This window comes from Rhinopithecus bieti, unplaced genomic scaffold, assembly GCF_001698545.2.
Source record: "Rhinopithecus bieti isolate Rb0 unplaced genomic scaffold, ASM169854v2 scaffold_4709, whole genome shotgun sequence".
In the NCBI taxonomy this organism is placed as follows: Eukaryota; Metazoa; Chordata; class Mammalia; order Primates; family Cercopithecidae; genus Rhinopithecus; species Rhinopithecus bieti.
Window position 1 is genome coordinate 3540978 of NW_016805139.1, and position 15493 is coordinate 3556470.

At 40.3% G+C, this 15493-nt stretch overlaps 1 long non-coding RNA gene across 1 annotated transcript in view; it reads left to right on the top strand.

The window, feature by feature from the left end:
- Nucleotides 1–15493, top strand: part of LOC108529216 (uncharacterized) — a 158723-nt gene that overhangs the window by 137930 nt on the left and 5300 nt on the right. The gene's annotated exons all lie outside the window — the stretch shown is intronic.

The window sequence follows — 15493 nt, forward strand, 5'->3', positions numbered from 1 at the left end:
ACCATATTGGCCAGTCTGGTCTCCAACTCCTGACCTCATGATCTGCCCGCCTCGGCCTCCCAAAATGCTGGGATTACAGATGTGAGCCACTATACCCAGTCTTTTCTTAGAGACTGAGTCTTGCTCTGTCGCCGGGGCTGGAGTGCAGGGGCCGGATCTCAGCTCACTGCAAGCTCCGCCTCCCGGGTTTACGCCATTCTCCTGCCTCAGCCTCCCGAGTAGCTGGGACTACAGGCGCCCGCCACCTCGCCCGGCTAGTTTTTTGTATTTTTAGTAGAGACGGGGCTTCATCGTGTTAGCCAGGATGGTCTCGATCTCCTGACCTCGTGATCCGCCCGTCTCGGCCTCCCAAAGTGCTGGGATTACAGGCTTGAGCCACCGCGCCCGGCCTTTAATGGTTGTTTTTAACAGCAAAACATTCTAAGTAACCTAAGTCATAATAGGAAAGTTTTTTGCCACTCAAGTTTTTGTCATTTTCAACCCTGTTCAAAAAATTTTTTAGTTGAAATACCATAAAAATAATGTATTGGTATATAATTCTGTGTGTTTTAACACATGTATAGATTCATGGAACCACTGATACAATCAGGATACAGAACAGTTCCAGCATCACCAAAATTACCCTAATACTATTGCTTTTTAATCATCACTGCTCCCACTCCTAACCCCTGTAAGCCGCTGATCTGTTCCCCCCATAGCTTTACTTTTTCCAAAGTGTCATTTACATGGAGTCTTGCAGTATATAACATTTTATGACTTTCTTCTTTCAGTCGGTATACTGCCTTCAAAATTCATTCATGTTATTTGTATATCAATCATTAGTTCCTTTTTATTCCTGAGCAGTAGAATACTGTATGGACTAAATCTTGCTTATTTATTCACCTATTGACATTAGGATAGTTTCCAAATCTTGGTGACTGTGAATGAAGATGCTGTAATCATTTGTATCTAGGTTATCATCTGTGAACATATATTTTTATTTCTCTAGGCTAAATGGGATTGCTGGGTAATATGGCAAGTGTATGTTTAACTTTATGAGAATCTGCTGGGCACAGCAGCTCACTCCTGTAATTCCAGCTACTCAGGAGGCTGAGTCAGGAGGATCTCAGGAGTTTGAGGCTGCAGTGAGCTATGATTGCCTCACTGCACTCCAGCCTGGGCACTACAGTGAGCCTGTCTTTAAACTAAATAAATAAATAAATATCAAAAATAAAATAAAAAACCTGCCAAACTGCTCCAGAATGTCTGTACCATTTTGGATTTCCACTGGCAATATATGAGAGTTGCACTTGCTCTTCATCATTGTTAGCACTTCATACTGCCAGTTGGTTTTGTTGTTGTTGTTTCAGGTTATTTTTTGCCATTTTCATAGTATGAAATGGTATGCAGTGGTATCTGGGGCAGACACAGTCAGACACTGGTGGAAAGAACCCAGCCAGAATAGTTAATGAATTGGTAGAGGCTGCATGTGGGCCGGTAGGAGAATGTAGAACCCTTGGGAGTTTCAGGTACAGGAGAGTTTGCACCCTCTTGTAAGCTCTTCTCCAGGAGCCCCACCAGGAGCACACTGAGAAAGCAGAATAGCAGCCTCTGCTGAAAGGAGCAAGAACCCCCACCAGGACCTTCTCCTTCATCTCTTCTGTGGAACAAAAACCTTCACCTAACAGGAGGGTAGCCAGAGCTGCCAACCTCAGAATGCTTGGGAAAACCCATTGCAATTGAGGAACAGAAAACACTGTCTACTCCTAGTTTCAGTTTGTCCAGGACTGACATGGGACTTTCAGAGCTAAAACTGGAAGAGTCCCTGACAAGCTGGAAGGAGTTGGTCACCCCACCCTGAGTGAGGTACTAGAATATCTACAGGGCCCTAAACTACAGCTGAAGGAGAGAGAGGAGTACTAAGAAAACCACACCCCCATACACAGTGCTGCCTAAGACAGGGCTTAATAGGACAGAGAGCTCCTCCTCCCCATCACCAGGCTCACAAGTAGAGTAGCAAGTCACAGTGAGATGTTACTGGAAGAGGCCTAGAGTGTGGGCACAGACCATTTCTGAGGTACAGTGCAAAGGGAAGATCTAAAGCTGAAGGCGGAGCAGAATTGAAAAAAACTACAGGCAAACCAGCTCCCAGCTGAACCACAAAGTGTCACCAAAGGAATTTGATGCTTGTGGTGCCCTAAGGGTAACCACTGCAGTGGAGGAAGAGAATTAAACTCAGCCCAACTCCTAACTCAGACTCACACTCTGGAATCCTAGCAGAAGGACAGACAGGTGTATGCATTTTCGGGCATAAAATCTATTTTCCTCATCTCTGCTGTCCTTAACAAGGTGTCTGGCTTTCAACAAAAAATTACAAGTCATACAAAAAGGTGATAAAGAAAACAACAACACATTGTCAAAAATAAAGCAGTCAACAGAACCAGACCCAAGATATGACAGAGATGTTGGAACTATCTGACAGGAAATTGAAAATAACTATGAACAATATGATATAGCTCCAGTGGAAAAGGAGAACAACATGCCAGATCACATGGGTGATTTCAGGAGAAATGGAAACTATAAGGATCAATCAAAGTGCAATGCACAAAGTGAAAATCATAGCAACAGAAGTGAAGAATGCCTTCAATGGGCACATCAGAAGATGTAACAAAGAATCAATGAAGTTGAGCATCAGTTTATAGCAATCACGCAAACTGAAACACAAAGGGAAAAAATTCAAAGCCTCCTACGTATTCATCCAAGAGAATCGAAAACTTATGTTCACACAAAAGCCTGTGCATGAGTGTTTATCATAGCCTTATTCATAATCACCCCAAACTGTGTGGCCTAGATATATTTCAACCAGTGAATGGATAAACAAACCATGATACGGCCACACAATGGAATGCTACTCTGCAGTAAAAAGGAATGAACTATTGATGCTTGCAATCATATCGATTAATCTCAAATATATTTTGCCAAATGAAAGTAGACAGACCCATATTATTCCGTGTATATACCTTCCTGGAAAGGACGAAAATTGCGACAGAATATGGATGAGTAGTTGCCAAAGATTGCAGGTGTGGGTAGTGGTTGTCTACAAAGGAGCAGCACTGGGGAACTTTTGGGGTGAGAGAACTGCTTCGTGTCATGACTGTGGAAGTGGATACGTGGCCCTAAGCATTTGTCAAAACCTGAGGAATTATACAACTCAATGAGTGGATTTTACTCTATATAAACTAAATGAAAATATACTAAGATGTGGAGGTATCCCAAAATGGAATACAAACTATCAAATGTTACTAGTCTAACCTATGAGTGACATTACCACACTGACACAGACAGAGAACAGAACTAACCTAAGTAACTTTTAGAAGTCAGTATTTTGATTGGATTCTATTAAAACTAAAGAAAAAACTATTATACCTAGTTGCTATATGCTAGTTAATAAATGCGTTTCTCACAGGGGTATGAGTTAGCAATTCTGAAACTACTTGTGTGTACTAACATTGAATAAAAAAGCAATTTTATTTTAAACTGTGAGAACCAGTTGTACATTAGAAAAAGAATAACACTGTATTGCTGAACTGGAATTGGATTGGAACTCTGAACTCATAAATATATATACACAGACTAATGTAGATATAGACATAAATATGCATGTGTGCTGCATGGGGCAAATATATATATTGTTTATTTATACACGCACTCACATATGTGTATATACATGTGATCTCTTCTTTATTAAGATTCACGCACCTCTTTCAAGACCAACTCAATGCTAACCTTCTCCATGAAGTCTTCCAATTTGACTTCTGTAGTTTCCCATTTTGCTTTATAATTCTCTTATAGCATCTGTCAGATTTGACTTGCACTTTTGTACATATCTTAGATTTTTGTATATTTCCAGATATCAAGTTCTTAAAGTTTGCTTGTTTGGATTTTATCTTTTACAACCTGCCATGGTCTCTTAAATTGTATAGACACTCAGTAAATGTGCTGAATGGGATTTTATATTAGAGATATCTAGGCACAAATCTGAACATGTAGGAATTACAACATGTCCTTTAGGTAATCAGTTATCTTCAAGCTAGACTCCTACTTAGGGTCATAGAAAGCCAAAGATACTCTTCAGGGTTCAGTCCTGGGCCCTCAACATTTTCCCTTTTACTGTGTCTTCAATATTAGCTAGTCCCCATGGCTATGAAAACTAAATGCTGATCATCCTTGAAGATATATATCCAGCCTTAACTTCTCCTCTGGGAAACTTGGGCATCTTCCTGATCCCCTTGCCATTTCCCTCTCCTCATTTGCCTCCAACCCACAAGGGAGGTGTGTGCCAGCTCTCTTCCAATTCTCCCCCAGTTAACCCATCACTCTCATAGTCTAAGCCAGCATTATCTCCCACCAAACTTCTGAAGACTTCTGAACTGATCAATTGTTTTACATATTTATTTCAACTCATTCTTCATCAAGTAGTTAGAATGATTGTTTTTAACATCTATATCACATGTCAGTTTAAATTTTTGAAAATTCTTCAGTGACTTCCCATTGTACAGAATAAAATCCAGTCCCTTTATATATTTGTCCTCAAAAATCTGCACACAACTGTGCTCCCAGTCATAAGCCTACAGTCAGTTCCTAAATTCAGCAGTCTCTTTCCTTCTTTAGGGCTTTTGCAACTGCATTTAACTTCTACTAGAACAGAGTTTCTCAAACTCTCTGTGGGGAAGGATCAAATCTTTTTCCTCCCAGTCTGTCAGAGAATTATATGTAAAAAATCAACTATTAGAAAAAAATTTTAAAGAATGTTTTATTTTTAGATTTAACAGACACAAACTTAGTCTTATCAAATTGCTATAAATGTTACAAATGCTTCTTCTCAGTTTCTATACAGATCTCATTAGGGTCCAGGAACAGTTTTCTACTGAGTAACCCAATGTTAGAATACTGTGTGTGACTGGTTTCATCTGATTCTTAAGGTCTCAGCCTGTCACTTTCTCCAAGAGTCTGTCCTCACCATGCTGTCTGATGAGTTCATTCCCCTTTGTGATAGTGTATTTTCCATCACTGCACCCTATTTGTTTCATCCATAACACATATGTAAATTATACACATAACACACATACACACATTTCTCTGCTTACTTTATTCTCTGCCTCTCCCCCAGAAATTCCAGGTATCAGGGACTACGACTGTTTTGTTCACTAAAGTGTATAGATTACAAAGTCAAACAATGTCAAATATGATTTGAGACTAATGGATTTCTCAGAGCCTTCACTGTGCTAATAAGAAGTGTGAAATTCCAAGAGACAGGTGTAAAGTACAGTTTCCCAAGTTCATTTGACCTTTAACCATTTCGTCAGGATATATTATATAGAATGCATTGTAGGTAGTGATTATCTAAAGAAACACCTGGAAAGTTTGAATATGTTAAAACTGTTTTTACCAGGTTGTAAATGTTAAGGTATACTGATATGAAAACTTAACCTGCTATGATTATTTTGTTATTGGAGAAGAAAATAGAGTACTGGAATTATGCCAAATATTTTGTGGGATAAGTGTGTGTGACGCTTATTTGCCAGTTTTCTTTCAGTTTCCTTTCTTCCCTTTCATTGCAGAAAATTAAATTTCCCAAATTTCTCAGCCAAATACTTTTGGATGGGTTATTCTAAAAGAAGCACTGGCAGGAGATTGGAAAAGAAAGAAAAGAAAATATTTATTTTGTTTATTTATTTGTAATTCTAACTGCTTCTGACAGCAATAGTAGCCTTCTGTGGTTCCAGGACTGTCCACAGTTCCAGCAGCAGAAAAGCAGCAGTAAAGCCAGCAGGCTGCGCCCTCTATGGTTTTTGGCAGCTGCAGCACAGTGACAGTCAGGCTGGTAGCAACGTGGTTTCAGGCCTCCAGCCATGTCTGCTGGGAGCCGCCCCGCAACCCCCACTCCCGCCGCCGGATCTTCCCTGCCCCTGGGTTCCTCCAGCCAAGGCAGGGCTGGTAGCGACTTTCTGTAGTCACTGGCTCTGTGTTGCACACCTTTGGTCTTTTGCTCCTTCAGGCCTTCCAACACTTTTGAAACCAGTTCCTTATATGAAATCCCTTCTGTTCGAAATACCTAGAGTGGCTTTTGTTTTCTTCTGACTGGACATTGGTTGATTATCGGGCCAAGATAGGAAAAGGTGACACTGTCTCTCAAACAGATTGCATGAGAGTAGAAAAATGCTCTCTCCTCTGTCTGATGTCAATAGGAGTCAAGAGCAAGAGAAAGACCCAGAGCAAAATGAAATAAAAAATAGTGGGAACAATACCATGAAGAAAAGAAGAGCCCGAGATTCTAATTTCCATCATTCATTTTTTTGTGCATTATTTCACTGTTCTAAACCTGTTCTTCCACTTCTTTCCTCACTTGATTGTTTCCAACACCAAAGGGCAGTTCCACTGATGACCTCTCTCAAGCCACCCAAAACTACCCTCAAATAAGCACCCTGAGTAAAGGCAGTGCATTTGTTCTGCCCATGCAGCTTCAGGACAAGTCTCCCAGTTTCCAACTGGACCGTCACCCCAAATTCTTTTTTTTTTTTTTTTTGAGACGGAGTCTCGCTCTGTCACCCAGGCTGGAGTGCTATGGCCGGATCTCAGCTCACTGCAAGCTCCGCCTCCCGGGTTTACGCCATTCTCCTGCCTCAGCCTCCCGGGTAGCTGGGACTACAGGCGCCGCCACCTCGCCCGGCTAGTTTTTTGTAGTTTTAGTAGAGACGGGGTTTCACCGTGTTAGCCAGGATGGTCTCGATCTCCTGACCTCGTGATCCGCCCGTCTCGGCCTCCCAAAGTGCTGGGATTACAGGCTTGAGCCACCGCGCCCGGCCGTCACCCCAAATTCTAAGTAAAATCTGGAGTTGCCACTATTCAACAGTTGTTTATTAAATATTACTCTTAGGAGGCACTGGGCAGAGGAAATACAAGTCCACATAATGATGTGTGTGAGACAAGCAATATGTACAAAGAGCAGAAAATCTTTCAGGGAAACAAGAGCTATCATAGAGGTGCAAATTAAGGCAATAAGAACTGGGAGGAGGGAACAATTAATTCTGTGGGATTCTTCAAAAGGCTTCCCAGTTGGTGCATGTAGTTGGGTAGAGAGTTCATGGGGTGGGGTGAAAATAGTGGAGAACAGAAAGATATAGTGGAATCAGATTCAGTGGGACCTTCAGAGCCCAGACCTGTTACTATTCTTGATGGCATTAGGGACCCCAGTAGGCTTTTAAATTAAGAAAGGATGTGAAGATATTTTAAAACTTGCAATATATAAATACAGGATACAGTTGTTGAGGAATAAGGTTGAAGAAGGAAACATTGAACGTTTATATTATTTTTATACAACTTACACTTAGGGTATTTATATATGAATATGAATATATGAATATATATGGATATATATATATGAATGATATCAGTGGGATGCTCAAGACATAATAAGCAAAAGGAATTGCCCTAACAAATTGTCATAATAATAACATAGCCCAGTCAACTGAAAAGTGGAAAAAAATAATTATGTTGAAACACTAAAAATGAAGTTGCAAGAAAGAATTTAACATCTCTTTGAACAATCTAGAGTGAAAATAATATTTTTTAAGTTTCCAGATATTACTGATTTGAATGGATACTGGGACATAAGAATTTTGTTTATAGATATGAAGAAGCCGGAAATGTGATTCAATATTGCATATAAGAAATAAATTACAGAAATATATTCTGAACTCATTTAATTCCTACATAATCTTTGATCAGTGAAGAAACAGTAATGCCATAGATATTTTTGAATACCGTTACATGGGAAATTAGTTATGAATTTTCGAAGCTAAATGACAGAAATACCGATAAAGTCAGCACTATTCTGAGCTACATATAAATGAGGAATTTTAATCCCGATCAGAAAATGTTAATGCTCTCAACCAACCTTAGGATAAATTGTGCCTGAAATATCTCATTTGCTTTGATTAGCACCATATCAAAAGATGGAGACAAATTGAATGGAGAAATAAGAAAAGCAGTTCAGTACTGAGGAAATTGATGTATTAAAAAACATTATAGGAATAAAATATGTGCAACTCTGTGAAGAGATGACTAAGGAATGATGATAGCCTATAAATATTTGAAAGGTATAAACATCCAGTAGGAGGAGGAATTATTTAGCATGTTATAAAGAGCTATAATTACCGTTTATGGGATGAAATTAGACAACCAAGGTTTAAAACAGTCAAAACCACTTTTCTGGGAATAATGGAAGCCTTGTATTTGAAAACATAAATAATGTTATCTTTGGGACACCTGAATGCTTGTGACTATTTTTTTTTCAATTTATATCTTTTTAGAAAATATAATTAACTCAGTGAAAAGAGATAGACTTAAATCTTTTAAATACAATAAATATTTGATTGTTTTATATATTCTCCACATTTCTTTGTTTTAAGAGATTCTCAAGTGGCTCACTGAATCTTTTGGCAATAGAAATACAGAAGACAAACAAAATCCATAAATACTTTCCCAATCTAATGCTAATCTTCTTTTCCACTAGACCTACTTACTAGCAGTGAGCAAAACTCATTAATTGGAATTTTGCCTAAACATTACTAAAGGATCGTAACTCATTGATACAGAGTAATTGGAATTATGTACCTAATTGAGGTAAAGACAAATGTTGGCTGCTTTTACACTGAAAAGAATCAAGATTTTATTTGCACTTGACACTAATTACTACCTCTTTCTTCAATTGCTTCCTTCTCTCTAAAAGATCTAAATTTCCAGCCACAACCACTTTCCTGTGCCCATGTTCCGTATCTCATACTGGATGTCCTGTTTCCTCAAACTCAATGGACTCCAAATCAAATTTGCTTGACAAATGAAATAAAATGTGCTGCACATTTTGTGTATGCCAGGCCCTGTGCTGTCAAGCTAGAGATAAAATCATGTATATAAAAGGAATCCTACAGGAAGAAGTTCCCAGATCTCCTCTTCCTAACATTAGCTATTTCCCAAGTTTTAAACCACCTCATTCTGTTATAAACACTAAGTCTGCATTCCCAAAAGTGCTTAATTTATTGAGACCCTGGTGTGCATGATTTATTGAGAGAGGGCTCTCAGGTGAAAGGAGGAAGCGTAAGCAGGATAGGGCAGGGGAAGGAGCTAAATTAGGCTGTAGTCCCAGCTGGAGTCCAGCTTCAGCCTGATCCCATGGGCAGCTCTGGAGCATAAATCGTGCCACTGAATTGATCCCACCTTGACGCAAGAAGGATTGCCTCTTATATCTATGTCCACTAATTATTGATTGTGGATGGCTATCTCCCCAGAGGGTACCATAAAGGGGGCAACTGTGAGCCCTTATCAGTTAACTCTCAAGGCAGCTGGGGATGTATGCACCATCTGGTAAAGGACATCTGACTCTCTGGCAATCATGCCTGCTATCAACACCATCACTCCTCTGACCACTTAGGGTCATAACTACTATTCCAGTTAAGCCATGCCTGAGATTTGTCACTAAATCTTGAAAATTCTTGCTTTATACTCTCTCTGTGTGTCCCTCCCTTCTCATTTATTCCCAGTCACCACTTGCAGTAGTCTAATTCCTTATTAATTCACACTTAATCTACAATCATATTCAATTAACCAGTCTCAATATTTCCAGAGGCCAAAAAAAAAAAAAAGGCATCATAGATGGGCAAAGCCATTAGGTGGGAACTGGGGTATAACAGAAAGTTCATGCTCAGTTTGAAAGGGCGAACCTCTACTTAGCTCCAAATGTGCGAATCTGTACCCATGTTGCAGATCTTCTAATATTTTAAGAGAAGCCAGAATCATTTTTATCTATAGACTTCTAAATTTTATAAGCGGTAACTAATTCTAGTTTTTTTAAGTTCTGAGGGAGAACAAAAAACACATCTACATATCAAATGCATTCACCACAGCCATTTTGCAAATTCTGGCCAAAAGCCTAAGACAAAAGATGATATGTAAATAAATAACTATAGGTCAGCGTGAAGGGAGATAAAAATCTCAAGGGAGATGCAGATAAAGTGCTTCACCAGTTTAGAAACAAAGTGAGTAGACCCTGAGCCTTCATGACTAAGGCCCTTGTCTTTATTAAAATTTTCCTCTCTGGTATCTAGCACAGTGCGTGGCACATACAAATACTAGACAAATGTTCAAATCCACAAAAAAGCAAACAAAGGAACTGTTTGTTGTTGGGCTTGCAAAAGAGCAAGGACAGAGTACATAACGAAGCAATTATCCTAGTAGCTGAGAAGCAAAGCTGAAGCTGTCACACGTTGTCCACTGGGATTCTGTCAGCCCAAGTCACTCAGAGTCCCCACTTTCTCTCTCTCAGCTTCTAGCACAAAAAGCATGTGTCAGCGTATCATTAAATGCTGTTCCTGAGCTTGCAGGCAACAACAGCAAACAAAGAGAAGAGGACAGACCTAGTCTCTAACTGTAAATAGATTTCGGTCAAGTCTATTTTATGGGGTGTTTGGCAGTAGTGTGGTGTATGGTCACTACACATCACAATCTCCTTCGGAAGTGCCCTGTATCCCCCAATATACCCAGTATGGATAGCTCTTTCTTTTCACGCCACAGACTGCTGACTGCCAGACCTTCTTAAGGGACCTGAGTCAGAAACCGCTCTTGGAGTCATTGCAAAATGGTAGTGACTTTGGACCGCATTTGGCCATCACCTGGCAGGGCTCTCTTCCTGAGCGAGCGCCAGCATCAAGGTTCCACTGTGCCTCTAGGAGAAACCTGAGCCACCGAGCAGAACTGAGACTAGGGAGGCACGTTGTCCAACTGGCTGACTCCAGGCATCTCAAGCTTTTTTTCCAGAATAATCCACATGCTCATGCACCCTTCCCATCACCATGGAATCATGTCATAGCAGTTTGTAATCACATGTTTCTCGGTCCTCAGTGGCATCTAAACATGAGGTGCTTTCACCAAGTGTTTGATGTCTGGGCTGATTTCTCTAGGATGCTTCTCTACTGTCCACTGTGACTGAGTTTGGGTGGGAAATCATCCCTACATCCTGGAACTCTCAATTGCCTCAGATTTAGCAGGAGGCATTTGGGATTCTCCTCTAGCCTGCCTTAGGTTCATGAATCTCGAATATAAACATTATCTGGGTGGTACTTGTTGTTTGAACTCTACCACACAATCCTCTTGGCTGCTTTGCATTTTTTTGAAAAAGTTTGTTTATTACATAATGGAAATTATTTTCACTATATACAGAAGTAGCCTTTGACGAATTAGCCTTTTGCTAAGTGGCCCATCTCTGCCTTCCCCTTCTTGTGCTCCTAGAAATACCTATTCACCTTTTGCATGCACCTCGCAAAAACCCAATCTTGGATGAATCCAGCTCTCTGCCTGCCTTGCCTCTGCCTGCTGAATGCTGCAGAAATATTACACAACAAACAAAGTCCTAGTCCACTTATTTGTTCTCTTTCTGCAGACACAGGCTTCTTCCTTAATAGAAAGGAAGAGCTTTCAGGCAGGAACTTCTAAATTCCTGGTGGCCGCACACCTAACTGTAACTACAGCACTGCCACTCTTTCTGCCTGCTGCAGATGCAGCTGTGTCCTTTGCAGGGAACACCTCTGATGGTGTCTGGAGCCAGCCCGCTCACCTCCTCTGGTCTTCAACCTCTCCCTCCCTTCTGCAGCCTTGGAGATGCTAAGGACATCCTCTTCTGGTTTCCTTGTCACACTTTCCTGTTTTACTCCAACCTTCCTTTTTGTACCTTTTCCGTGATTTTACTGCCTCATCTTTCTTTCCATTTTGAAATGCCTTGGGAGGCCATCCTAGGTATCCCTCTTCACTTTTCACTGCACTGTATGTCAAAGGATTTCAGTCCATCCTTGTGGCTTAATTTGCCATCTATCAATATATGCTGATAGCTTTTTAAATAATTTTGTATTTATGTCTATAAAAATGAAACATGGTCATGTAACAAATCAAAATATTCAGAAAGTTTTATGAGAAAAATTCTGTGCCCTATTCCTTACTCATACACAGCCCCACATACCGGAAGTGCCCTCTTTTGGCCATTGCTGTCCTTAATTCTGTTACCTCCAAAGCTCTAGGTAGTATGCTTATGCTTCCATTTCAAGATGTTTCACATTAGACAATGTCCGCTGACTTTGAAATGTGAGAGTGTAGCTCACGAAACACCACTCATTCCCTTCTTTCCCTCTTCCCCTTCTAGTATTTATAATTTATATCATTTTTCTGTCAGTTATCCTTTTAACTTTAAATAATAAAAATCAAATCTCTGGGTTTTTTCCCATCAACTTTCAAAAGTATTTAACTCCTCATCCTGTGTCTTGACTGGCAGAAAGCAAACAGTGAACAGTCTTGTCTTCCTTGCCCTTCCATCTCCTATCTTATGTCAGCTACACTTGTGATACATAATATTTTGTGATCCTAAATGTCCAAAATGGAGTCACTTATGACAAGTAACTCAGCTCACTTGTGAAATTGCTGACCCCTCAAAGTGATAAACATGAGTATGGTGGACTGAGGTGATAAGATAGTACCTGCTGTGGCCAGGCACCCAGAGACCCTACAAAAAGTGAAGCCAAGAGGTGGCTGAGGTAATGACCATCACACTCCGGCGGAGGGTCATAAAAACAGCAAAGAAACTGACTACGGCTGAGACATCTGCAGAAGCTCTGCCCACGAGAACTCTGAGGACTTCTTTCCATTTGCAGTGACCTCTGGAAGTTCGGCTAGAAAAGCAGCAAACCAGCCCACCCCTAACCCCACCCCTATCCCTGTTGGTTGCATATCCAGGGAAACCTGGACCTGCCTGGTTCATCAGTCAGCTGCTCATCGTGGTTCATTCCTGTCTCTCTTATGACTGCCTGTGTGTGTTGAACATATTTGCATGATTGTTGGTGTGTGAAAGTCTTGCCATAATCCAAAAGCATTTAATTGGCCATTGAGTCATTGTGAAGAACCCCCTGACCCCCACCCCAATCAGAGTCAGCACAACTAGGCTGATTCGAACCTGGCACTGTAACTTGGGCTTTGCAGTTACTTTTACCCTTCTACTATAACCAAATCTCTTTGGCTTAATGTAGAAATTCATGGTAAAAGACAGAAACCAACAAAGAGCATCACTTTTACTATTAAATATAAGCAGTGTTTATATTGCTATTATGTTGTAAGCACTGTTTATTGTTGAGCCCAATAACGGACTGGAACTATACTTCCTTATCTTATTTCGTGACCCCTAGGCCACTGTTGGACAATTCCAAGCATCAAGATCAAATGGATTGCCTTCTTTTATACTCCCCAATTATTTAAAGTTATGCACCATTATCATTTCATCATTTTTAAATAATGACTTTCTTACATATTTTTGCCTGAAATCTCTAGTCGCCTTTCTCTAGTTCTTGCATCATTTGCCCTGATAATCTTCATATTTTCAGACTGTATGTCATAGTATTCCATGAAGTTCCCTTTCTCCACAGCCCTCTATTTTCTTGGCCAATCTGATAGGCTTTGTCTTTAGTCTTCTGCATATCTGTTATCCAGGAAGTTCCCTTTCAGGTTGAAATCCCTATTGGATATGCCCTTGTTTTCCTGGAGTACACTCAGGTAATTTCTTAGAAAAGGATATGTATGGGACAAATGATCTGATGCTCCGCATGTCTGAATTTGTTCTGTTTTGTTTTGCTTTCACCTTTGGCTGTGAGTTTAGCTGATTATAAACTTTGAAGGTCCTGCTCCCCTGTCTTCTAGCCTTCACGGTTGCTGATTCCAGACTGATTCTTATTCCTTTGTCATTAATATATTATTTTTCAGTGTTGAAACTCTTATCATCTTTTCTTTATTGGTGCTTTGAAACTTCATGCTGCTTTGTCTATGGAATGGTCTTTTCATTCATTTTCCAGGTACCAGGTGGATCCTTCCCATCTGAAGACTGTTGTCTTAGGCTAGGTGTCCTAGCAAGCAGCACCTGAGATAAAAATTTATTATTGAGAAGTTTAATGACCAAGAAGCAGGAATGAGAGAAAATCAGAGTGAGGCACTGAAAGAGCGAGAAAAATACCGAGGCCACAGCTTCATGAAAAGCTGACGACTGCTGGGTGGACAGGGCAGCTTCAGAAAGGAAGTTTAAAGATATGCTTCTCCACCCAATCCTTCTAAAAAGAAGAAAGTGTGATTTGCCCAGTCCCATCTCCTTCTGGGCAAAGATTGCACCATAGAATAATTCGTACACACTTGCAGGTTGCATAGTTATTGGTGTCAACAGAGTCCTCAGCAACAATGAGTCCCAAGGGTAGAAAGCAAAAGATCCTGCAGGGGCAGGAGGAAAGATGCTGTCAGGTCGTGTCCTTAGGTGACACGAGGGACAAAAGGCAGCTGCCACAGCAGGCCCCTTTCAGCAGCAGCAGCAGAAGCAGTGACCTGACTTCATCACCATGGGAACAGCAGCTGTCACTGCTAGATTCAGTCACTGCGGATCTGGGGTGGTTCATAAACTAAATCTCATGCAACTACTATTTTGGCGGATCTGGAAAATTGTCCTCTGGTACTTCAATTGTTTTATTTTGCTCATTCCCATTTTTAAGCTCCAAGAGCTCTTTCTTGATCTCTGTTTATTTCTTTCTTTAGCATCCTATTCTTGATTTAAGGTCATGATACTTTCTGAAATATCCATGAGAACATTAGTTAGATTTTAAAAGTTTTCTTCTATTAGGAGGCAGCCTGCATAGTGATTAAAAGGATGGACTCTAAAGCCAGACAGGCTAGATTTGATTCTCAGCTCTGCTGTGGCTTTATGACCTTAGGGAACTTGTCTGTGCCTTAGTTTTGATGGAGTTCAGGACACAATACTCCGAAAGATGACATCTTGGCATAATGATTAGAAAAATGGCAGGAGCAGCAGAAAGGTCTCTCTGACCTGGAAGGAATTTTCTGACCTTCTCCTGAAGCAGCTCCTAAAACCCTCATGTGAGAGGTACTGTCCCTATACCCGGGGGAAAGGAACATCCTGTCTTCAAAGATGAACACAGTGGTATCTGAACAAACAGGCCTTGCCAAGTTTCCCCCAGTTTACTACACTTACCTCATACTCTGCCTTATGGTATTTCTGCACAACTGTCCACACTTCTTCAAATCTACTGTAAAAACCACTCCCATTTCACATTTGAACCCTTTCTTCAGGTCTTCATTTCCTAATGAAGGCTCCTGTGTTACATAAAACTTATATGAAATAAGTGTATATGCTCTTCTCTTGTTAATCTGTCTTTTGTTACTGGGGCCCAATGAATAAGCCTAAGATGGGTAGAAGGAAAACTTATTTTTCTCCCCTACAGTTTCTTTTCTTTTTTGTTTTTATTCTGTTTTTTGTTTGTTTGTTTCAAACAGATACAAGGTAACTATTACACAAAAATTTAAAACTACCAATTTGTTAAACTTAGAAAAGATACTGATTTGTAACTAAAAAAAAAAAAAAAAAAAA